This window comes from Pinus tabuliformis, chromosome 5_2 (assembly GCF_031772625.1).
Source record: "Pinus tabuliformis cultivar Carrire ecotype Pingquan chromosome 5_2, CPIR1, whole genome shotgun sequence".
Lineage (NCBI taxonomy): Eukaryota > Viridiplantae > Streptophyta > Pinopsida > Pinales > Pinaceae > Pinus > Pinus tabuliformis.
Window position 1 is genome coordinate 700160210 of NC_142306.1, and position 24311 is coordinate 700184520.

The window sequence follows — 24311 nt, forward strand, 5'->3', positions numbered from 1 at the left end:
ATAACTTTCACCTGCTATGTAAAAGTTTCAGAATTTATGTTGTGGAAAACTTCAACTTTGGAACCGAATGTAAACATTGTACAATTGAATTCTGAGTGAGAAACTAGAGCAATCAAAACCCCAACTCTTCCCCACAACTTTGAGGTGCAACAAAAGGAACCTACAATAATGGCCAGAGTGAAAAGCAAAGAACACCAAAAATCAATGGCCACTAGGGTAAATGCGAGGCGGGAAAATTCCTGAAAGAAGCTGAATCAACGTTGAATTCCGTCTGAACCATATTGGAGTCGAGGATGTTTAGAACACCTTTGCAATGGTACACCTCCATGTTGCCCTTTCTTTCCAAAGAAGCTCTTCAATCCATGTGTTCACCTGATCAATAGCCATTGATCCTTGCTCTGCCACACACATTGTTTTAACTTCACTATCATGGTTGTGGCTATTTGATTGTAAATTTCTCTTTGCCAATAATTCTTCTAGACGTACATCATGCTTCGCATCATAGGCCTTGCAGTCAAGGATATCATGTAAGTCTACTTGGCACCGGACTGTACATATAATGTGTGCTAATGAATTGATATTCTTAATCTCCCCTTTTAAATCCTCTAGGACCACTGACTGCGCAATGCCTTGGTGTTTCTCAACAATCAAATCAACCTTATTGAGGAGAACAACATCCGAAAATGCGATATGAAAATATGCTTCAGGACGTTCACTACCCTCCCGCTGTTCACTGAGTTATAAGCAGAGATTTTTGGAATCTACTACAGTGATGATGGAATCCAGACGAACAGAAGATTCAAGCTCATCGTCTAGCCAAAGCAGAGATGCCACAGGACCAGGATTTGCAAGCCCTGTTGTCTCCAGTAGGATATAATCAAATCGTTGTCAGTTGGCCATGAGCTCTTCCAACGCTTGAACAAAGCTACGTTTGACAGTGTAGCACACACAACCATTGGGAAGTTCCACCCATTCTTCCACATCCTTGTACCATACGACACCATCTAAGAAACCTGCCCATGATACGTTCTTCACAAGATTTCTTGCACCATCGCTGGAGGAAAATATTTAACTATGGGGCATATGACCATGTTTTACATGGCCCATGCCACAAAATCTCCACTAAATCTGTTAACAACAATATCATATCTCCATTAATTGCATCTTGATTTGATCATTAAATGTGGCATATTTGTTACAGAAAATCGTGGGTCAAATATCTTGATTGTCAACATGGTTATCACAAATCCTTTATTGATGCCATCGTAATCACCATGCATTAGCACTCATGCCACAAATTTTCTTGAATTGCCCACCTAATGAAAATGCAAATTATGTTATTTGAAGGAAGAGTCACATAATTCTATTACCAATATAGAATCTCGATCTTGCACGAGAGATTTGGGATAACCATTAAACATTGATTTGCATACCTGAAACTCTTATTCAACATGACCTCAATCATAATCCCTTTTGGAATTGACTGTTGAAGAAATAACATTGGATAAATGGCGTTGATTTTGGTCCAGCCATAAAATCTCCAACACCCATAATTGGGGGCGTCTACAACACTCCAAACTTCGGATCAGAAGCTCTCCATAGCATCCTTCCACGCTCACCGCACCAATGCTGAAAACTCAATGACATAAGCATAAAAGGTTTTTTTATTCGCATGTTTTGTTTTGGTTTTTACAGCTTGATTCCAAGCAGAAGGCCAAACAACTAGATTGGAAATCCAGTGCATGCATAAAACTTGGTGTTGAAAAATACTATTTTCTACCATTTGTTTTATACATCATATTATATGCATCGTGGGTTTTTGCTATGTTTTATGCATATTGTTTTTAACTCACAACATGGGTGCATGGTTTTATTTATTTGCCAGGCGTTTTTTATTGTATTTTATTATGTGATTTGTGTTTTATGTTTTTGTTTAACATGTGTTTTGTGTTTTTTTTTACTTGTGTGATGTTTTATTGTTTTTGTTTGTATTTCTATTTTTATTTTTTATTTTTTAATGTTATATATATATATATATTTTCAAATAAAAAAAAATTAGTGGAGAAAATTGTAATTAGTTTTTTTTTCTTAATTGTCAATTTATTTTGGAGAAAAAAAAAAAAAAAAAAATTGATATTTTTATTTAAAAATCTAAATTTTGATTATTAAAAACATGCAATTTTTTATTGATTTAATTTTTTTAGCAAATGGAGAAAAAAAAAAACAAAATTGCAAACCCTGAAAACGTTTATAGACATCCTACTTTGTGATCCTCGAGATCGTGCAAAAACGCAGGAGGAGAGCATACTTATTCGAGATTGAAAATAGCATCTTACCTACTCTATGTTAATTGGAAATTAAAAACTATTATGTGTAATTAAATTTCCAATGTAACCATTCATGCAATAGTAGTAAAAATAGATTCATTTTCAATTTCCCAATTTTAAAATGAAAATATACAAGGATGATTGAATCTATTTTTTGTGAATGTGATTTAATGAAATAAGAACAAAAACAAAATTGATCTAACCTGGTACTTTCTTGAAACCATCGAAACCACCTTTCGATAAGGCTTTCATAGGCATGATTTCTCTCTGATTCAGATCATGCTGCAACTTCTCTTTGTCCTCCTCAATCTCCTGTTCAAATAATTGTTCATCATCAGATGTACAAGATTCTTCGAATGTTAATTCATTGTTTTCGTCTGGAGGAGTAGTTAAGCTTTTGGCTGTTGTCAAGATCTCTCATTCGCAAGAATCCTGACTCTTGCTAGGATCTAAGTGAGTTGTTCCAAACTTAAACTCATCGTTCTTCCATATATACATATGGATTTTTATTGTGTGTTTTTTTTTAGTGAATGGGGGTTTTTGATTTGTGTTCTATTTCTATGTTTTCTATATGAGAATGAACTTAAATGAAAATGCCTAAATGAAATTAATCTTAAATAAAAATGATCCTAAATGAAAATGCTTCCTAAACAATCCTCCTAACTAGCTTACATCTAAGTTTGCTTCCCTGACAACGATGCCAAAATGTAGGGCGATTTAATTGTATGCTAAATCCCTGTCATTTAATTTGTCAACCCAGGGTGTTTCGTAAACTTATAAGCAAACCAAAATATATGGGACCTCAGATGAAACTATTGTAGGAAGTTTGTTTAGAATGGAAATGTATATTACAAATCTAAAATATTTTGAAAAGAAAAGATACAGATCTATTCTATGAAAGCATATAAATGATTGGTCAATGAGATTAGTCTATTTTAGAAGATGAAGAAGAAGCTCTTGTTTAAGAGACCTAGTTGTCCTTCCACATTCCTTCTATAATAACATTTCCAAACATCTAAGAAAGCATGATGAAATGTAACTATGAAAACATATAAATTTACTTTAGGAAAGCATATAAGAAAGTGAATCTTGATTCCGTCCAGTCCTAGTTGACGGAGAAGAGTCTCTTTTCTAAGAGTCTTGGTTGTCCTTCCACATCCAAACTAATTACTGAAAGGAGATCAAAATTCACACAACAAAACATGACCATAACATGAATTCATGCTAAAATTATCTACAAGTATTTACAGTACGGAAATTAGATGAACATCCAAAATTAAAACTAGTATATTCACAACTATGAACATTACTCTACAACAAAGTGTACTTAGCTTTGTATGGGGATCCTTCCATTCCTCAATGAGCACACATGAACAACTATCACACGTTAAGAATCAAACAACACTTATAACTCATAATTTTGGAGAAAATGATATTATTCATGCTGAATGAACAATCATAAATCTGATGCTAATGAATAATTGGTAATTGTTTCCCTTGCTTTGAAGGATGCTCCTCTTATTTATACATGAATTAGGGATATATACTCAATAAATGTAGATCCCTTAAACATCTACTAGATCAATACTTGTCTCAACTTATCCCTAAATACTAGATACAAATCCCATGACACATCAAGATCTCCATGATCTTTCTCCTTGTAATATGGTCCATGTCTTGAGTTGAAATTCGAATTTGATCTTGGGAGGCCACATAAGGGTGCCTTGGAAGCTTCCAAATGATCTACACATTTCATCAAACTCGAGCTACTTTTAGGTATAAGAAAATACATGTTATTCTCTAACTTTTAATCATAAATTCACTCTAAATACATGAACTTAACAACTTTGGAAAATGTAATGTGAACTCATGTAGTAGGGTTATGTAATGATAATGTGATGGAATGAGGTGACAAAATGAGGATAAAGGTGAAAAATAGAGTGAAAGTGAATGTTAGTTTGGCGGCCCAACACCCTTAATGGAATCATATTGTCCTGCTCTTGAGTCATTGTCATTCATGAACTAAGAGAGGGAAGATGGATTAAAAAATTCTATATAAACAGGCCATGGGAGAACCAAAATATGAGACAATGTTATGCTGACCAAATTGCTATCAGAGAAAACAAAAATTCCATTATTGAAGCCAAAGAAAGTAAGAGAACTAGCACGTTGTCCATATTTCTTCTAAGCAATCCATCATCTTAGGGAAAGGAGAAGAGTCCACCATTGAGAGATTCTTCATACTTCTTTGAAGAGAGAGGATAAGCTTGCAAAGAGATTAAGGAAAGTAACCTCCTTGCTAACAATTTTTGAGCACCATAGCTCAAAGAATTCTCTTCAAGTGTTTAGTATTCATCCATAGTATTCAACTTCTACTACTAGGAGTCAATAAAGGGAGTTTTTTCCATTATTTTATTGACTTGTTTTCTCCATTAATAATTTTTTTGTGTATTTATCTCTTTGTTTTAGTTTATGTTTGTATATGCATTGTTTTCACTATTTGTAATGCTTTGTTTATCTAGGTTTGTTCACTAACATCACCAACTCTATCTGTGTTCCTTTGTAGGTATTTTGGTACATGATTGCCACAAAAACACTACCACATAAATGGAAACCATATTGTTGTCTTTTCTTTAATCTAAAGGTTGTGTTTGTAGGACCTTCTCTTTGCATAGTCGACTTACAAGGTGTTCAATACCTCTCTAGATTTTTTGCAGGGCCTTATGGACCTATTGTTAGCCGAGAAACTTGTTAACTTACAATTTATTATCGACCACACAACTTCATCTTAGACATATGTGCACTCTGTGACTTTTCCTCTGATAGATGTGCCATTGCGTATGTGCATTGATAAACATGCACAATTTTATAGAAAAAAAATACCTTTTAATTTCACATTTTTCAAGTGATTCGCAACCTTTAGTGAATTTTTCACCTCTGAATTTTTTTTCCAGTCAGCGTAGATTACTTAATTTCTCTACTAATCATAATTAGCTGGGTAATTAAATTATATTTACTTCTATTGTCAATTTTCACATAACTTAATTAGTAAAGGAGTAAGTGCCCATCTTCCACAAATCTTGTTACTAACCAAAGCATTCATTTATTTCATTTTATGGGAATAGGAGAAAGTTAGTATAGAAAGTAAGTAATCCATGCTTCCCTTGCATCTCTTAGATGAACCTAGGTTTGCATAAGGAAACTTTCTTAAAGCATTTGAATTTCCATCTCCCTGTTTTGAAATTCACATAGTGTAATAGGAAAAGATGTAAGCAACCCATTATCTGCATATCATCTCTTTTTCATGCAAGGAACAAATGAAATCTAGTGTAAGTAGGGGAATATTGGAACAGAGCACCAAATATCCACATCTTCTCACACTTTAATGCTCACTTCATCACTTACACACAATTACACATCACACACTAAGCTTCTATAAAATTCATATTAGAAGGCATCCAATTTCTGGAGCTTTTGATACTTAGTTTATTTTAGCTTACACCCCACACCCTAAAGAAAAGTAAGACCCTTAAAAGCAACATAACTTGAATCAACTAAATTCCCCATAGGGGCCACCAAAGAATTTATAGTTCAGGTTAGGACCATTGGGGGTAGGCATCCCATAAGCCTCCATGGTCATGTTACATCTTTGAGACATAATAGTTGAATTTTTAGGGAGCTTAAAATCCTTCAATCATCCCACAAAAAAAATACTCGAGCATGGTAGAGACCCGCTTTGAAGGGGGTTCAGCTTAGGTCTAGTGCATGCGATACTCTTTGGGGCTACTTGACACATCTAGTGCTCGGTACTTGTAATCTACTACCAAGAAGCTAAAGGCTCGAATTCTCACATGGGATGAAGGTACTTTAGTGGTAAAACTATAGGGTATCCTTCCCTATAGGTGACGATGCAGGCATAAATTAAAACTCATTTTTGCATTACCTTGGTTGATTCTTCGACTGCTGGAAGGCATCGCTAATTATTTTGGGACGTTGCCCCAGGACCCATCAGAAGATATCTCCATAAGACCCTATTACTTTGAGAGTGGAAAGGATGAATAAGTCTTCTTAGGATATTTTTCATATGCAAAAACAAACGAAAACCATTTTTTGTTTGATTGATCACATAGGCTAAAGTTAAAGGGAAAGTAATCTTTTTATTTTTCGCTTTGTTTTATGTATGTGATTTATTTTCTTTGAAGAATCATCTCCTTCCCTCACCATACACAAATTATCACACACTCTAATCGACACCATAGGGGACCCCACGACTCCCCGTCGATCTAGATGCTTCTTAAACCTCCCCCCATTACTGGGAGGTGTGCCAGGACTCCCGCCATTTAGGCGTAGAGGACATCACACAACCACTATTATAGGATCTTCCTTTATTGGTGCATCTTTGCTTGGGACCCCTCCTCGTCAAAGCACACCTTTCATGACCCCACAAGGGTCCCTACATGCTACCCGTTTTGGGAGCCCACATACCACTCCTTTGGATAGTCCATGAGACACCCACTAAGGTAGTACTCCTAACACTTCCGCATATAGGACCCTTTTACATATAGTTATCCATAATCATTTCATGATGGGGGATAACTCGTAGATCTCATTCTTAGCTTCTTTAAAACTACTAGATTTAAGTAAGCTAACTAATGACCTAATTTTTCATAGACAGAATCGGCTAGTCATGCTCACCAAGCTCCCTTTGAACATTCTAAAATTCGAAGGGAAATAGGGAGAAGACTCAGGAAACCATGTCATGACTTCTCACATGTGGTGTTCATCTAATAATATCATAAAAAATACTATTTGATTACGACTATTTCAGAACATCCTTACTAGGCCAACAACGAAATGGTACATTGAACAACCCTCTATGTCACATGGAAACTTTAGCTCCCTAGCTACAACTTTTCACACATTGTTCTAGCTTCCGCTTCACCATGACTCGGGCTTGGAAATCCTCACCCACTTCAAACAAACACCCACCACACACATATCAGATCATATCCATGAATGGCATAAAGTTGTAGCTTGTGTAAAGAACAATTTGGAGATAATGTACTCCTCGAATTAGTTTTGAGATCCATCACATCGAAAATTTCAAAAGAGGTGGAAAATTCATCCCCACATAACGAGGAAGAAGCCATTAGAAAATCCCAACAGTTAGAGCTTATATACACCCAGTTTGGATATATCTATCATGTGCTTCTAGATGCCCCATGCCTATAGACTTATAAAGAGACACCAGGTGCATCCAATGCTGTTGATGGATTAATTGGGTCCATAACTCAAAACCAACTCAGTAACACCTACCCGTACCCTGGATACTCGTTCAGTGGACGAGCATTTGATGCTACACAAAATACACCACCACTATAGCATATAGGATACTACCCTGGTCAACCCACATCAATGAAAAACATGGTTATTAGGATTAACCAATATCAGCCCCCACATGGAGGCCCACATCCTCCCCCTCAGGGAAACCAATACTTCTCTATGAATATGGATGCAATGTCCTCTTTCCAAAATCCATATACCAATCAGGGACAAGGAAACTAGTATTCTCCTTTCCCCACAAAACAACAAAATAACCCACCAACACAAAACAACATAGCGGTTAATCTAGTGCAACCTTCTCTCAATCAACAACAATAATCCGAGGAGCATATGAACCTAGCTAACCCACCTAATTTTTCTAAGAAAATACCAAAGAGAAAACCAAAGGGAGAGCTTGAACAGGGGGGCAAAAATCAACAACAACCCCTGCAGCAATTGACAAGGGGAAACCCTAACCGAAATCAAAACTAGGGGTCGGTCAACAACAACCCACATGGGAAAAAAAGAACACAAGTATACAAACTAATAATTCCTATGCCATCTGTAGGGAATATGGTCATTATACCCATCATTATCCTCAACTCCCTGAGTTGAAAAGGATATAGGACAATAGGGGGTAGGGAGGTCAACATACTGCAGTAATGCAGGACCCTTTTCCCCATTAGGGAGTGGTTAACAATCAACAAAAACCATCCCATCCACATCCTTCTAGAGGGAACCCCCATAATAATTCTAATCACAACATTTTTATGACAGGAGAAAATATTCTTCTGCAAACACGAAATAGAAGTTATGAATCTCCCCCAGAACCCAACCCATCCACCTCGACCACGAAAACACCTACAACTGCATTGACCATTCCTCGACTTCGTATAGAACCCATGCCAAATATGGTCAAAGGACCTTTACGACGAGACAGACATAACTCAAAAGCTTCTCATAGCGACAACATAGTCGATGACTTAGCGTAGTCTCACTACTCTATGTCAACATTAGAGGTCCTACAAACATTCCCAACCCAACAAAAATCCCTAATTTCTGCTATAGGTGCAATCAACCTAGTGGTCTTTGAATTAGATAAAGTACCCCATGACTACCATTCACCGTTGCTTTCTAAAATCTAGTCTCAGTCCAAAACATCACCATCCATCGTTGCATTGTCGACAAAGGGGCATCGACATGTATAATGTCCAAATATGTTTGGCAGAAAATGGAATACCCTGAACTCAAACCTTCTGACACCACACATAGAGCATACGATGGGTGCCCTTCAGTGCCTATAGACCTATACAAAGGCTTTCCAGTACAACTAGCTGACAAAACCGTGATAATAGATATCAAAGTATTAGAAACTTAGTTGGATTACAATATCTCGCTGGTCCAAAGTTACATGTACAAGATGTTAGCAGTTTTCTCATCTGTATTTAGGGTAATGATGTTCCCCCATGATGGAAAATTCATTACAATAGATTAACTCACATATTATGAGAAGAAGACATTATCTGGACCAAATGGTGTGCTATCTTTCATCTCATATTCTCATGAATGGATCACCACATACAATGAACTCAACCCAGACCAATTTAAGCCATCAAAACTCCTAGGGACATTCCTGGGAGACCCTCCTATGATAGAGGAGATTTATCCAACCATAGGAGCATCAACGTGTATGATGACTTCATCAAAACCCCCCAAGATCAAGAACCAGTTTTTAATACCAAAAATAATATTATTATCGATCCTACTTTATTACCATATTACATCAATCAAACACCCTTCTTATTCCCCCCACTTGGTTTTGTCTTGCACCAAGTCATCACAACACTGTCGTTGATCCATATGGATCTAGCAATAATGGTTTGGTATCTGGCCTCTTGGGCCACGTTAACAAGCTCAGGGATCACTGCAACAAGTGTCAGTCCTATTCCTCCTCAGGATATCACACCACAATAAACATCGCCTACACCGACACCAACTGGTGCCAAAAAAAGGGATAAGAAAAAATGTAAAAAGGTGCAAGCTTCAAACACTCCCTCCTTTAGGGTCTCTCAACCTTGTGCTTTGTGTCAAACCATTGGGCACCCCACCAATATGTTCCCCAAGTTAGACGAGCTCAAAGTTCTTCTGCATGCCCCAAAAGCACTAGTGAACCCTCCTCCCCCTATTGGAGAAAAAAGCACACCCGCACGTCATAAGGCATTGTGCACCAACCATGCATGCACTGTATGCGTGAAATATGGGAATTACACTCATCATTTCCCTGCAATCCCTTGATATCGAGATGCATTAGGTGCAAAAACACTTACTCCGGGTAGAGGATGGATCCAAAAACACTTTTTACATCGTGAGGGAAGAAGCTTCTTGCTCCTATCTCTCTTCTAGTTCGTGACGAGGGCTACTTGCAGTGCAAGTCGAATTGAGGCAACAATGATTGAAACTGGAATCGAGGGATAATACACACCACACATAAATACGATTGTTAATGCAATTTAACTCGAAATGGCAACGAGTTTGTTTAACATCGTCATGGAAGCAAATAGTTGTTGGTCATGCACCGAAGAAATCTGGAGGTGTATCCCGTTTTGCAAAGACCTTGAGATAGCGCATAGGGGATTTTTCCTCCACCCACACACTATGCATTATAATCATTGAAACTCACTAGAAGAAATCATGTACAGCGCCTTACTTTCATTATTACTATAACTACGTAGTTTTGATTGCAGTGCTCCTCTGCCATTTGGCGACTCAAAAAACTCGACACGTGTTTCATACGTGTAGCAAAAGGAGATGACGTGTCTAAAGGCCAACTGTCCAAAAACATACGTGTTTTACAAATTGTGTGCCAGGGGTCAAATGGAAAACAAAAGTGTAGATGCCAAAGGGAAGTGAATTGATTCAACGAAAGGCCTATAGGCTGAATTACTTGTATTTATGGGTACATGCAAGTTCATGACATAATAATTTATAAACTAGCTTAGATTTATCTTAATTATGGAACTCTTAGGTGGTTTGAGGGATCAAATCTCTCAAGGTGCAAACCTATTTTTTCATTTTTTTGGTACCAAATTCGAGAAATATTTGCACCTTGAAATATTTGGTATATTTAATTAGATCTAGGCTTATTTTATATATATCTATATATATATATATATATATATATATATATATATATATATATATATATATATATATATATATATATTCCTATTGTTAGAGTCGGTCTATTCAGCCCTCCGTCAGTGATCAAAACCTCTTTTGTTGCATTTCATTTTAGGTGTCTCATTCAGCTCGATCATTTGCATTCCATTAGAAGCATCGATCTTCTGACGGAAGGGTCTTGTCATTCATCTCCCTCATGTCATGTACCTGCTGGTCTGTGTCTGCTCATCAAAGTCAATTTTAAAGTCATGTACAGTCTTGTTTGGTTTCGTGGTCAACAAAGAGTCATTTCAGTCATTGCGTCTAGGGTTTGGTCTTTAGAATGTCAAATAATGCCAACAGGCCATGAGGATGTCTCCAATAAGTTTTCATTTCAGAATTTTCATCATCAATAATGCTCGAGAATGATTCTTCTTCAAAACTCTGTTTTGAAGAAGAAATTGTCAAATTTGTTTTTTGTAATGAATATGTAATTCTCAAAGCTCCTTTAGTTGTGAAATTCTTCAAGCGCAGCCCTAGTCTCCTTTCCCAAATCCAATGATAGCTATCCCTGCAAAAAAACACAAGAGGTTCATCATTCAGCTCAAAAAATCATAAAGGAAGCAAAAAACAAAGTTCCAAAGTGAAGTGTCAAAGTTTGCAACATGACAAATTGGTTTTTGAAATCAAGAGTTAAATCCTTGGCATATATATCATTTTTGTGTTCCAAGAGTTCATTTGCATACTAAATACATCAAAGAGCTAAAGTGGAAACATGGAGAAGCAACATAGAGCAATTTTAGTAAGCAAGTGAGGTTATTGGGTGAAAATCGCTCCAATTTAGCGGCGCGGTGCACTTGGCAGGAGGCGCGGCGCACCCACCAGGCACAGCGCATTGGGCCACATTTCGTAGTGTAAAACAACACTGGTGGGGCGCACTGGGGAGGCGCGGCGCATTGGGCGTCCTGCGCGGCACATACACTTAAAGGCCCGAAACTACTCAAAATTCCTCCAAATTGCCAATAATTCACACGGATTTGCCAGGTAGAGCCTCAATCATTGCATTTCATTCAAATTTGTCCTATGATATGGTGATTGATCAATGGTGATGGTCTAAACCCTACCATGTCAAAGTTCTCATATAAAAATGGCTACCTAGGATTTTATCAACTATTTGCCACCAAGTTTGCTCTTTCCATCATTCTCTTGTCTCCCTTATTCCTTTTTTCCCTGATTTCATTGTTCCCTACCCCCCTAAAATTACTAAAACCCCATCCCATATCCCAAATTCCCTTTCACAAAATTTCCCAATGTAAAACCCCAAAATCCTAACCATAAATCCCAAAACCCTAATTTCCTCTCCCACTGAGCTAGGGTTGGCTATGGGATCAGAGATATCTGAGTAGAGGAGGTGTAAGGGATATCAGAAGGTATGAGTTCATTTCATATCATCAAACATTAGATCTCCATCATTTGTTGAGAAGTCATTCCAAGGAGTAAGTCATTCATCACACAAAAGGGATGGTTTTTCTGCAAATTGTGTTTCTGAGCTAGAAAGGATGAATTTGGAAAAGGCGAGAGTGGTTTTTTTCCTTCAATGACCCAAGAATAAAAGCCTCTTTGATTTTTTACACAGCTATTATGGTTTTAGAGAAATGTCAAAAATACAATTGCCTCGGGAGAATTGATGCACCTCTGAAGTGACCTTGGGAAAATGACGTTTTATCCTAGCGTGGTTGGCCAAATGACTTGATTAATGAGTCAAATGATAACTAGATACAAATATCTTTCTAATTAGCTATCATGAGCTCAATTTGGAGTTGAGGAACACCTTCAAAAGTTGACTGCAACAGCGCTCTGCCCTGAGGCAGCCTCGTTTGGCACATTTTGACCAGTCTTGGGAGATTTGACTTTTGATAGGGAAAGTGAACTCCAAATTGAAAAATTCAAGTTTGGTTGGAAATTAGACTAAAATAAATTTCCAACAAGCTATCCCGCACCCAATTTGGACACCGGGAAGGTCATCAAAACTGGTATGCAAAAAGGTGCTACGCACAAAAATTTTTAACACAAGGATTTTCTCCCTATGCGCCGCGCCACGTGGCGCTCGCTTTTGCTAGGGAGCTCCAAATCAAAAAAAGTTTACATTTCTGGATTTTTCATGATAAATTATGGTTTATGATGCATGGCCAAGAAATTTGGGCAAGTTTTGAGTCCTCAGGAGGCCAAAAACACTCGAAAAATGACCTCACTGCCCCTATTTTGACACACAGGAAGCAGTGTTGGGAGATTGAAGTTTTGGAGGGGAAAATGACATCCAAATTCAGAAATTCCACTTTTTTTGGAAAGTAGACAGGCAGGGATTTCCAACAAGCACACTTGGGCTCAATTTGGACTTCAGGAAGTGCCTCAAAATCAGCTCCAAAGTGGCATTACGCAAAGAGAATCACGCGGCGCATAGAGGATTTTTGCCCCTTTTTCACTGTTCAACTCAGTAATTCACCCAATTTTGACCAGTTATGCTTCTTGATGTTATTCTTGACTTTTCATGATGTAATTTGACGATCATGATGTAATATTGGCAAATTTTTACTTGTTCTAGAAGATTCATTCACCAAAAGGTGAAATGTGAGTGAATGAATAAGTTTCCTACCATATAGGGGTAAGTTGTTTGACTACCTAGTTTTCAGTTCCTTGTTTAGAATTGGTTCAAACAACTCCTAGAATGATGAGCTCGACCCCTAGAGGCAAGGGAATAGTTTTGTCTTGTCTATATTATGTAATTTCTAAGTCATTTTCAAGGTTGGACACTAGGGATTGCTTTGGCATATCATTGTACATTCTATCTCTGCATTTTTGGCTAAGGAAATACCAGGGTTTTGCAGCACTGTTTGGGATCGATGTGGCTTTATGTTTTGATGGTGTTCTTCTCTAAGTAATTGTAAGTTCATTAGTGTTATGTGTATTATTTTCCTGTCTCTTCTTCTGAATTTGAACAAATGAGTGATTAAGGTAGAATCCATTAACTGTTATGCTCTACCTTTGAATTTCTTTAAATTTTCATGTTTTCATTTGTTTAAGGAGAATTCTTGAGACTCTCTTGCTCTCCTTAGCTCCTCACCAATCTTCTATATCCATTCACTCACTTTAAAGCATCAAAATGATTTTCTTCCTTGCCCCAATCAGAACTCTGCAGAAACTGTGCCTCATCCCTGAGCCCAATTTGCCTTTCCCTGATTCCAGCACAAAACCCCCAAAAACTCAAATCAAACCCTTGTACTTCATACCTAGCCTAAAATTAGCTTTTATTTCAGTCATCTTGAGCCCCATCGCTTGTCTTTTTCCGAGATCGACCCAGAGAGAGCCCTCTCTTATCCTCGTAGGGCTAGCTACAAGGCTGAGCGTGGTTTGATGTGGACCTAGAACCTTGTCTTTTCAACCTGATGCAAATCTAGGCTCTAACATAGTGGCGACCATACTGGGGAAGAAGGTTTATTTTCATTGTTTTGCTTTGTAGACTACAGACGGAGCCTAAAGTCAGCTAGGTAGCCTTCGAAATGCTTTTGCTTTGCATTAGCACAAGTAGATAAAAGCTGCTTCAGTCAATCTCCGGTCTAGTTTATAAACTGAACATCTGATCTAAACGATCACCCCAGTACATGTATCAAGTTAGATCTGATTGTTGATGGTGGAAAATGATCAGACATAAGAAGGTTGAAATCATTTACCTGGAGATTCCAAATCATTTTTGAGATCAGATCCAAAGACTCCGTTGGAGGATGAACCTGACCAGCGGAAACATGAAAGGACAATATGGATAGATCAGGTATTCAAGTTGGAATTTCATCCAAGACATTTTGTTCTTTGTTATAAATTATTTCTTCTCTTTTCCTGAGAATGTCAAGAAGGCTTTTCAAAGTATATTGTATTTGAGAAAAGAACCTCCGCCTGCATTTGATTCCTTCCCTTTGAAAATTGTGAATACCAAAGATTTGCATGCCTTTGAGCTTGAACAAGACCCTTTTTCTGAATCTTATGATGACTCTCTTCAAAGTGATGAACCTAAAGAAAACAAACCTAATCCTGTAGCTCTTGTATATACTCCTACACCTTTTATAGTCCCGGATAGGTATAAACCTCTTGTTTTACCTTCTATTCTCCATGCTTTCCCCAAAAACTATGATCCATACTTGCCGAGATTTGACGGTGAATGTAAGAATGTCAACATTGAGCAACATGTGCAGAATGTTGAGAATTTTCTAGACCTTTTTGAAGTTGATGAAGAAGATGTCAGTATTAGGCTTTTTGCTCTTTCTTTGCAAGGCAAAGTCAAGAGTTGGTTCAAAACCCTGCCTGATGTGAGCATCTCAGATTTCCAGCAGTTCGTCAAAGTTTTCCTCGACAGGTGGCTAGTAAGACAAAACCATTTCTTGATTATAGAAGAGTATAACCAGCTGAAAAGATTGCCAGGGGAGACAATACAACAGTTTTCAGCCAGATTTAATCAAGTTTATTATTCAATGCCGGTTGATATAAGACCTCTTCCTAGATCTACTCTCTTGCACTACTCGGGTGCCTTTGATCCGGAAATGGAGTTTTAGATGAGAGAAAATAATGTCGCAACACTTGAAGAGATGCAGAACAGTGCAGTAAATGTAGAGGCTCACTTGCTGATCCGAAGGGCAAGGTTGAAAGAAGAAGAGACGAAAAACATAGATCTAGAGAAATCGACATCTCTAGAAGTAAAGCTTGACATTTTGGTAAGTGCAGTAGAAGAGATGATGCAAAAGATCACTACAAGGAATGATTATGATGTTCAAGCCCATAGCTCGCTGATTGAAGAAGAACAAGTTGCTGATCCAAAACATCTTCTTTCTTATCCCAATTGTTATAGATCTCATAATGATTGTCTTATAGATCATCTTGGAGAAGAGAGATCTATTGATATGACATGTATGCTTGATGATGTGTTTTGTACTAATGATTTGCCTCAGTTTGATCAGTATGATGATGATTATGTTCTCCAAACAGAAGCTAATCTTGTAGACGAAACAACAGCTAGTTTGTGGGAGGAAGAAGTTCACTTTCAGCAGTTCGAATACAGTAATCAACCGATGCATATCAGCTATGACAATGATGATGAAATTGCAACAAATTTTGAAGTAAGTGAAGGATCTTTGCCTTTTTGTTTTGATTAATTTTAGTTCATCAGAGACAATTTCCATGCAATCAGAAATCAACTGTCAACAAGTCTTGATCTGGACCATCTTGAGGGCAATAAAAACCTTGTTCCAGACTTCTCATATTCAGATTTCCAGCCCCCAAATGCCATTGATTGTCAAGTTGCACATGAAGACATGGAAGCTGGCACATATGATCAAATGATACAAGAAGATTCCCTACCTTTCTGTTTTGAATCATTTCAGTTTTCGAAGGTAAATTGCATAGTAAATCTTCAAATCAGCAGCATGTAGGAAATCAACAATCTCTCAGCTTTAATGTTGAGGATGAAGGTCAGATTATAGATGAAGGCATGGAATCTGAAATACATGATCTAATGATGCAAGAGGATTATGTACCCTTTTGTTTCGAAGCATTTCAGTTTATAAGGTAGAATCTTCGTAATATCTCTAAAGAAAAAGATGAACAGCCAGTAGGATGTCAGACAATTTTAATGGATACCTCGCAGTAGTCTTCTCAAATTTTTGATGATCCTATTGCTTGTGTGTTGGATGATGTTTGCTGTAAAGTTCTCCCCCATTGGCTAATCATGTGCCAGAGAAGAATGTTGATAATAATCTTATTCAAAAGTCGCCTTCATTGTCTTGTTTAACAGATTGTTCATTGCATACCCCATACCAAGGTTTGCAGTCATATGAGGAGATTGATAAAGGAGACTTTTGTTCTGTTTGGAATCAGCAATAGAGTTTGGTTATTCACGAAATTCAGGATCCTTTTAACAGCTTGTTGCAATCATCAAAGAAAGACAGTGCAGATGTGAGGAAAAGTTTAATATCTAGCTATGAAGATTACTTGGACCAGAGTAGTAATGTGTTAATGGAAATCAATAGCGATGCTTATGAAGATCCTTTTGTAGTATTCTTAAAGTCATCCAGTCAATTCATGCTTTGCAAGTTTATCAGCAGTCAACTTGATTCTAACTTTCCATGGGAGTTGTCGTTCAGTAGTTTTCTCTTGTTGTACCTAAGCGAGCACTTGCAGAGAATTCAAATAGCAGCCAGGATGCTTACATGGTTGCATTGGCTGTTCCATTTCACTTGATCGAGGGTGAAAAGAACACTTAGAGTAGGTTTGTTAGTTATGTTTTAGTCATGTTTGGTTTTATTATGGTTTTCAATTTTAGTTTTGAGTTCAATTTTCAGTTAATAATTGAGTTAACAAATCTTGTGTGGTTTTGTCAAGTCATTGACTCCATAGCCCAATGGACGAAGGCACTGTCTGCTCGCCCAAAGATCTGTAGTTCTTGGCACCTCCAAGGAGCTACCATCCCCATTGGAGCCAATGTTAGAGTCGGTCAGCCTTCCGTCAGTGATCAAAACCTCTTTTGTTGCATTTCATTTTAGGTGTCTCATTCAGCTTGATCATTTGCATTCCATTAGAAGCATCGATCTTCTAACGGAAGGGTCTTGTCATTAATCTCCCTCATGTCATGTACCTGCTGGTCTATGTCTGCTCATCGAAGTCAATTTTAAAGTCATGTACAGTCTTGTTTGGTTTCGTGGTCAGCAAAGAGTCATTTCAGTCATTGCGTCTAGGGTTTGGTCTTTAGAATGTCAAATAATGCCAGCAGGCCATGAGGATGTCTCCAATAAGTTTTCATTTCAGAATTTTCATCATCAATAATGCTTGAGAATGATTCTTCTTCAAAACTCTGTTTTGAAGAATAAATCGTCGAATTTGTTTTTTGTAATGAATATGTAATTCTCAAAGCTCATTCAGTTGTGAAATTCTTCAAGTGCAGGCCTAGTCTCCTTTCCTAAATCCAATGATAGCTATCACTGCACGAAAAGACAAGAGGTTCATCATTCAGCTCAAAAAATCATAAAGGAAGCAAAAAACAGAGTTCCAGAGTGAAGTGTCAAAGTTTGCAACATGACAAATTGGTTTTTGAAATCAAGAGTTAAATCCTTGGCATATATATCATTTTTGTGTTCCAAGAGTTTATTTGCATACTAAATACATCAAAGAGCTAAAGTGGAAACATGGAGAAGCAACATAGAGCAATTTTGGTAAGCAAGTGAGGTTATTGGGTGAAAATCACTCCAATTCAGCAGCGCGGCGCACTGGGCAGGAGGCACGGTGCACCCACCAGGCGCGGTGCATTGGGCCGCATTTCACAATGTAAAACAACACTGGCGTGACGCACTGGGGAGGCGCGGCGCATTGGGCGTCCTGCGCGGCGCATACACTTAAAGGCCCGAAACTGCTCAAAATTCCTCCAAATTGCCAATAATTCACACGGATTTGCCAGGTAGAGCCTCAATCATTGCATTTCATTCAAATTTGTCCTATGATATGGTGATTGATCAATGGTGATGGTCTAAACCCTACCATGTCAAAGTTCTCATATAAAAAGTGTTGCCTAGGGTTTTATCAACTATTTGCCACCAAGTTTGCTCTTTCCATCATTCTCTTGTCCCCCTTATTCCTTTTGTCCCTGATTTCATTGTTCCCTACCCCCCTAAAATTACTAAAACCCCATCCCATATCCCAAATTCCCTTTCACAAAATTTCCCAATGTAAAACCCCAGAATCCTAACCATAAATCCCTAGACCCTAATTTCCTCTCTCACTGAGCTAGGGTTGGCTATGGGATCAGAGATATCTGAGTAGAGGAGGTGTAAGGGATATCAAAGGGTATGAGGTCATTTCATATCATCAAACATCAGATCTCCATCATTTGTCGAGAAGTCATTCCAAGGAGCAAGTCATTCATCACACAAAAGGGATTGTTTTTCTGCAAATTGTGATTCTGAGCTAGAAAGGATGAATTTGGAAAAGATGAGAGAGTTTTTTGTCCTTCAATGACCCAATAAGAAAATCCTCTTTGATTTTTTACACAACTATTATGGTTTTAGAGAAATGTCAAAAATACAGTTGCCTCGGGAGAATTGATGCACCTTTGAAGTGACCTTGGGAAAATCAAGTTTTCTCCTAGCGTGGTTGGCCAAATGAATTGACGGATGAGTCAAATGATAACTATACACAAATATATCTCTAATGAGCTATCGTGAGCTCAATTTGGAGTTGAGGAACATCTTCAAAAGTTGACTGCAACAACACTCTGCCCTGAGGCAGCCTCATTTGGCACATTTTCACCAGTCTTGGGAGATTTGACTTTTGATAGTGAAAATGAACTCCAAATTGACAAATTCAAGTTTTTTTGGAAATTAGACTCAAATACCTTTCCAACGAGCTATCCTGCATCCAATTTGGACACCGGGAAGGTCGTCAAAACTGGTCTGCAAAAGGTGCTACACACAAAAATTTTTAACACAAGGTTTTTCTCCCTATGCGCCGCGCCACGTGGCGCTCGCTTTTGCTAGGGAGCTCCAAATCAAAAAAAGTTTACATTTCTAGATTTTTCATGATAAATTATGGTTTCTGATGCATGCCCAAGAAATTTGGGCAAGTTTTGAGTCCTCAGGAGGCCAAAAACACTCGAAAAATGACCTCATTGCCCCTATTTTGACACACAAGAAGCAGTGTTGGGAGATTGAAGTTTTGGAGGGGAAAATGACATCCAAATTCAGAAATTCCACCTTTTTTTGGAAATTAGATAGGCAGGGATTTCCAACAAGCACACTTGGGCTCAATTTGGACTTCAGGAAGTGCCTCAAAATCAGCTCCAAAATGGCGTGACGCATAGAGAATCAGGGGCGACGCATAGAGGATTTTTGCCCCTTTTTCACTGTTCAGCTCAATAATTCGCCCAATTTTGACCAGTTATGCTTCTTGATGTTATTCTTGACTTTTCATGATGTAATTTGACAACCATGATGTAATATTGGCACATTTTTACTTGTTCTAGAAGATTCATTCACCAAAAGGTGAAATGTGAGTGAATGAATAAGTTTCCTAGCATATAGGGGTAAGTTGTTTGACTACCTAGTTTTCAGTTCCTTGTTTAGAATTGGTTCAAACAACTCCTAGAATGATGAGATCGACCCCTAGAGGCAAGGGAATGGTTTTGGCTTGTCTATATTATGTAATTTCTAATTCATTTTCAAGGTTGGACACTAGGGATTGCTTTGGCATATCATTGTACATTCTATCTCTGCATTTTTGGCTAAGGAAAGACCAGGGTTTTGCAGCACTGTTTGGGATCCATGTGGCTTTATGTTTTGATGGTGTTATTCTCTAAGTAATTGTAAGTTCATTAGTGTTATGTGTATCATTTTCCTGTCTCTTCTTCTGAATTTGAACAAATGAGTGATTAAGGTAGAATCCATTAACTGTTATGCTCTGCCTTTGAATTTGTTTAAATTTTCATGTTTTCATATGTTTAAGGAGAATCCTTGAGACTCTCTTGCTCTCCTTAGCTCTTCACTAGTCTTCTCTATCCATTCACTCACTTTAAAGCATCAAAATGATTTCCTTCCTTGCCCCAATCAGAACTCTGCAGAAACTGTGCCTCATCCTCGAGCCCAATTTGCCTTTCCCTATTTCCAGCACAAAACCCCCAAAAACTCAAATCAAACCCTTGTACTTCATACCTAGCCTAAAATTAGCTTTTATTTCAGTCATCTTGAGCCCCATCGCTTGTCTTTTGCCAAGATCGACCTAGAGAGAGCCCTCTACCTTGTCTTTTCAGCCTGAGGCAAATCTAGGCTCTAACGCCTATCACTAAATTTTTATTTTTTTTTAAGCTTGGTAGGACATTTTCATTTTCTATTCAAACATAGGCAAGTTTACGCCACATAGATTGGCTAGGTGGCCTCAACTTGCCCCAGAGGGAAACCAAATTTGTTGGCCACCTATCCGCATTGTAAGCCATCCAAAAACAATAGAGTTTTAATCTCTCTAACCAAGCTATATATGTCTCTGTTTCATGTCCATATTCTAGATTTCTAGCTATACATAGACTTGCATGATGGAAATTAAAAGTTATCCACATATAAAACAAAAGTATAAAGAAAAAGTAAACATAGTGAACTGACTAGACCTTTTGCTCCTCTGAGGCCGATTCCACTGGTGCTGGGTCCTTAACTATTGATCCAAGCATCTCAGACAGTTCTAGGATGCATGGAATGTGTCTTTAAATTCTGTCTGACCTGATGTTTTTCTTATGGAGTTGGAATTGAATTTTATGTAGGTCTTGTTTGTAGCTCGACATACCATGCAGTGAAACCTCCATTGCTACTGAGATTTTCTCCATGGATTTGCTTAACAGGATCTTCATCAACCAATATATATATATATATATATATATAAGGTCTGCTTGAGCTATGTGATTCTTCCTCTGGTGTTTCCTGAGTCCGGGACTAAGGTCCTCCAATTTTCCATATCCTCCTTTGTCTCACTACCTTGCTTTATTTCCTCTTCCCACTCTTCTAACAGCTTCTGAATTCACTCATCAGTACCCTCGTGGTAGGCCTCTGCGGATTCAATGATAAGTTGTTCTATTGACTTTCTTCCCCTGTGGGGCTCTGACGTACTCGGCTCCTTATTCTTCCAAGGGGTCGGTCCCCTCCTTTCACGCCCACGACCTCTCGTAGGTCGAGCCATATCGTAAATTATTAAGACATGTTCACAGCAATAGTTCGTTAATCTAAAACAGTTTAATATAATTTGGTTCCTTCCTTGAATTTAATTGTCGGTAAGGTAAGCCATGCCACACTCTTCCTGAATCGTTTCCCTATTGGGGTCAGAGCCAGAATGACCGAGAGAATAGTCCCCAGAGGGGGTCTGCCTCCAACAGTCCTCTATCACTCCCCTCCTCCATACCCAATACCTTCCAATCATTGTTAGGTAAGCCACTCCTTGCCATAGCCAAACTCATGAGCCCGCCCTCACTCCATTAGATTTCCAAGTGGTAATTTGTAACCCTTCCCCCTCTGCCCAAGATATTTTAGCGCTGCCACTCTCTTTATCATGCTAAGCTTTCCACTCTAAGTCCTTGGCATTTCCATATTCCGAGTGGGAATGCCCATTTTCCTAGTGAGTACTTTGGCTACAGTAGCATGACCTGCCTCCTCTGCGCCAATTTGAGTGCTCTTCCCTTCCCCCAATGTCCATCTCATTTCCATCGCTCACATGCCCTCTATGTCTAGCCCCACACTAACCTTGGCTAACAGTACTGGGGTTCTCCAGACCAGATAACATAGGGTTAACACAACAAAGACCATAGGCAATGCCCGACAGATGCAAGATATAAACACAGAACCAGGAAATTGCTACGAGTTGCCTACCCCCTTGCCACCAACAATTCTCAACCCCCCAATTGATCTTCCTACTGTCCCCCCTCTCCCACCATCAAAACTCCAAATAGGACATCATTGCAATGGAGGAGAAAGGCCGGAAAACATACCTGTATATAGATACAGGTTGTCTCCAAGCTTGGAGCTGAAGAATTCATCGCCTTCCCATTCCTCTGCAGCACCTTCTTCCTTTGCAAGCCAGAATTCCAGCTTCACCCTCTTTCATGTTGTATTCTCCTTTACATCCTACCTTGCCTCCATCCTTGCCACATTTCCCACCACCCTTTCATGCACTCATGCCAAGGGTCATCGCACCCATCACCTTCAGCGTGTCGGGGGTGATAGTATATGTCTCAGAGGTACGCATCATTAATATGCCCAGGCTGTCCCAACCACTGTCTTGCACCCCGATCAGGGTCTTGTGTTTCTAGGTAGTTGTTATCCTAGCTTTCCCTGTGATCCTACTCAATTATTTCCCCCAGGGTTTTAAATCTCTCGTCCCAAGTTTGGACTAGCCATAGTTTTTCTAGTGGTTCATTTTGGTGGTTTCATCCCCAATTGGCAAGAAAATATGCCCCTTTATTCCCTTCTCTTTTGACATGCTGGACCAGAATGTTATAAAACTTTTGAATTACTTCTCCTGTCTCTTGGATAAGTTGATTTGTCCTCCAACTTTGGCTGAGATTTTCCCATTTGGTGCCAATGTTCAGCTTCGCCAATGTGTTGATGACCAGTCTTGAGTCTCCTTCTACCACTAAGATTCGATACCCCATTCCGACAACGATTAGAAGTCCCTATCTTGTTGCTGCAAACTTCACCCCATTGTTACTTGATATCCCGCATGAGTCAGCATAAATTATCCAAGTGTTATCTTGGGGGTCTCGGAAGAGGCCACCTAGGCCTGCCACTCCCGGATTCCCTTATGACACCCTATCGAAATTGAGTTCTATGAATCCTTCTCCAGGAGGGGTGAAGTGAGCCCAGGATATTCAGCCTACTCGATTTTTTTTCCAAACCGATGGAGCTATCATTTTTGATGATATGTTGAGTTTATGGAGGATTCAAGCTTCTTGGGGGGGAACTTGCCAATCTTCTTGGTGCCATTGCTCAGCTAGGATTGTTTCCCTAATGTTCTGGACTATTTCTTCCCACACTTTCTCCTGAGCGTTGGATTTATTCTTAAAGACTCTATAGTTTCGCTCCTTCCATATTGCCCATAGATTAAATCCTAAGGCTAGGCCCCATGCTTTATTAAATATTGGGCTTGAGAATATATGGCTCCTCCAGAGAAGGATTGTTTCCTTAATGTTATGCTGGTCTCGATCCATTCTTTCAAAAACTCTTTGCATTTGCCTCCATTTCTGTTTAGTGAACAGGCATGTGTTTAGCATGTGCTCTAGATCTTCTCTGTGCTGATGGCAGAGCCAGCAAAAGGAAGGACCCTCAAAACCCCTTTTTTGCAATTGATCCCAGGTTAGAATCCATCCTTTACAAACCAGGCACAAGAAATGGGATACCTTAGGCCACCATCATCCCTTCCATATTTTTTTCCATATAATATCTTGCCCTTCTTGACCTTGTCCTACTTGAATTTCGTAGGCTTCTTTTATGGTGAAGGTTCCTTTTGTAGTATGGCCCCATCTTAGGATATCAGGATCATTTCGGATCGTTAATTGTCTCGATCTCAGTTCTTTGTCTAGCGCTGTCCATTGGTCAGTCTCAATGACCTGGTCCCAATCTTCCTTCTTCTTCCATCTCCTCCAGCTTCCCATTCCTTGGTCCTATTTCCATAATTGCTCCACCAAGTGTATGTTCTTGTCACTGGTATATAGATATATGTCCCTGAGTTCTTGCTTATCGATCATTTATTCCCTTTGTTGCCAAGAATCAAGCCAAAATCTTGTTGTTCTGCCATTATAGATCTCCCAAAAGGCATGTTGGTTTATGAGGTATCTGTTTTGGTCTGCAAAGTTCCACACTCTCGATCCTTTTAGGGGGTCTCTGTATCTCAAAATATCCTCAGTTCTCTCAGGCATATTGTATTTTCTTTTCCATATTTGTT

The 24311-nt window shown here is 38.6% G+C and overlaps 1 pseudogene; it reads right to left on the reverse strand.

Moving 5' to 3' along the window:
• Positions 1-211: 211 nt before the first annotated feature.
• LOC149161058 (uncharacterized) overlaps positions 212-24311 on the reverse strand; it is a 47323-nt pseudogene continuing 23223 nt past the window's right edge.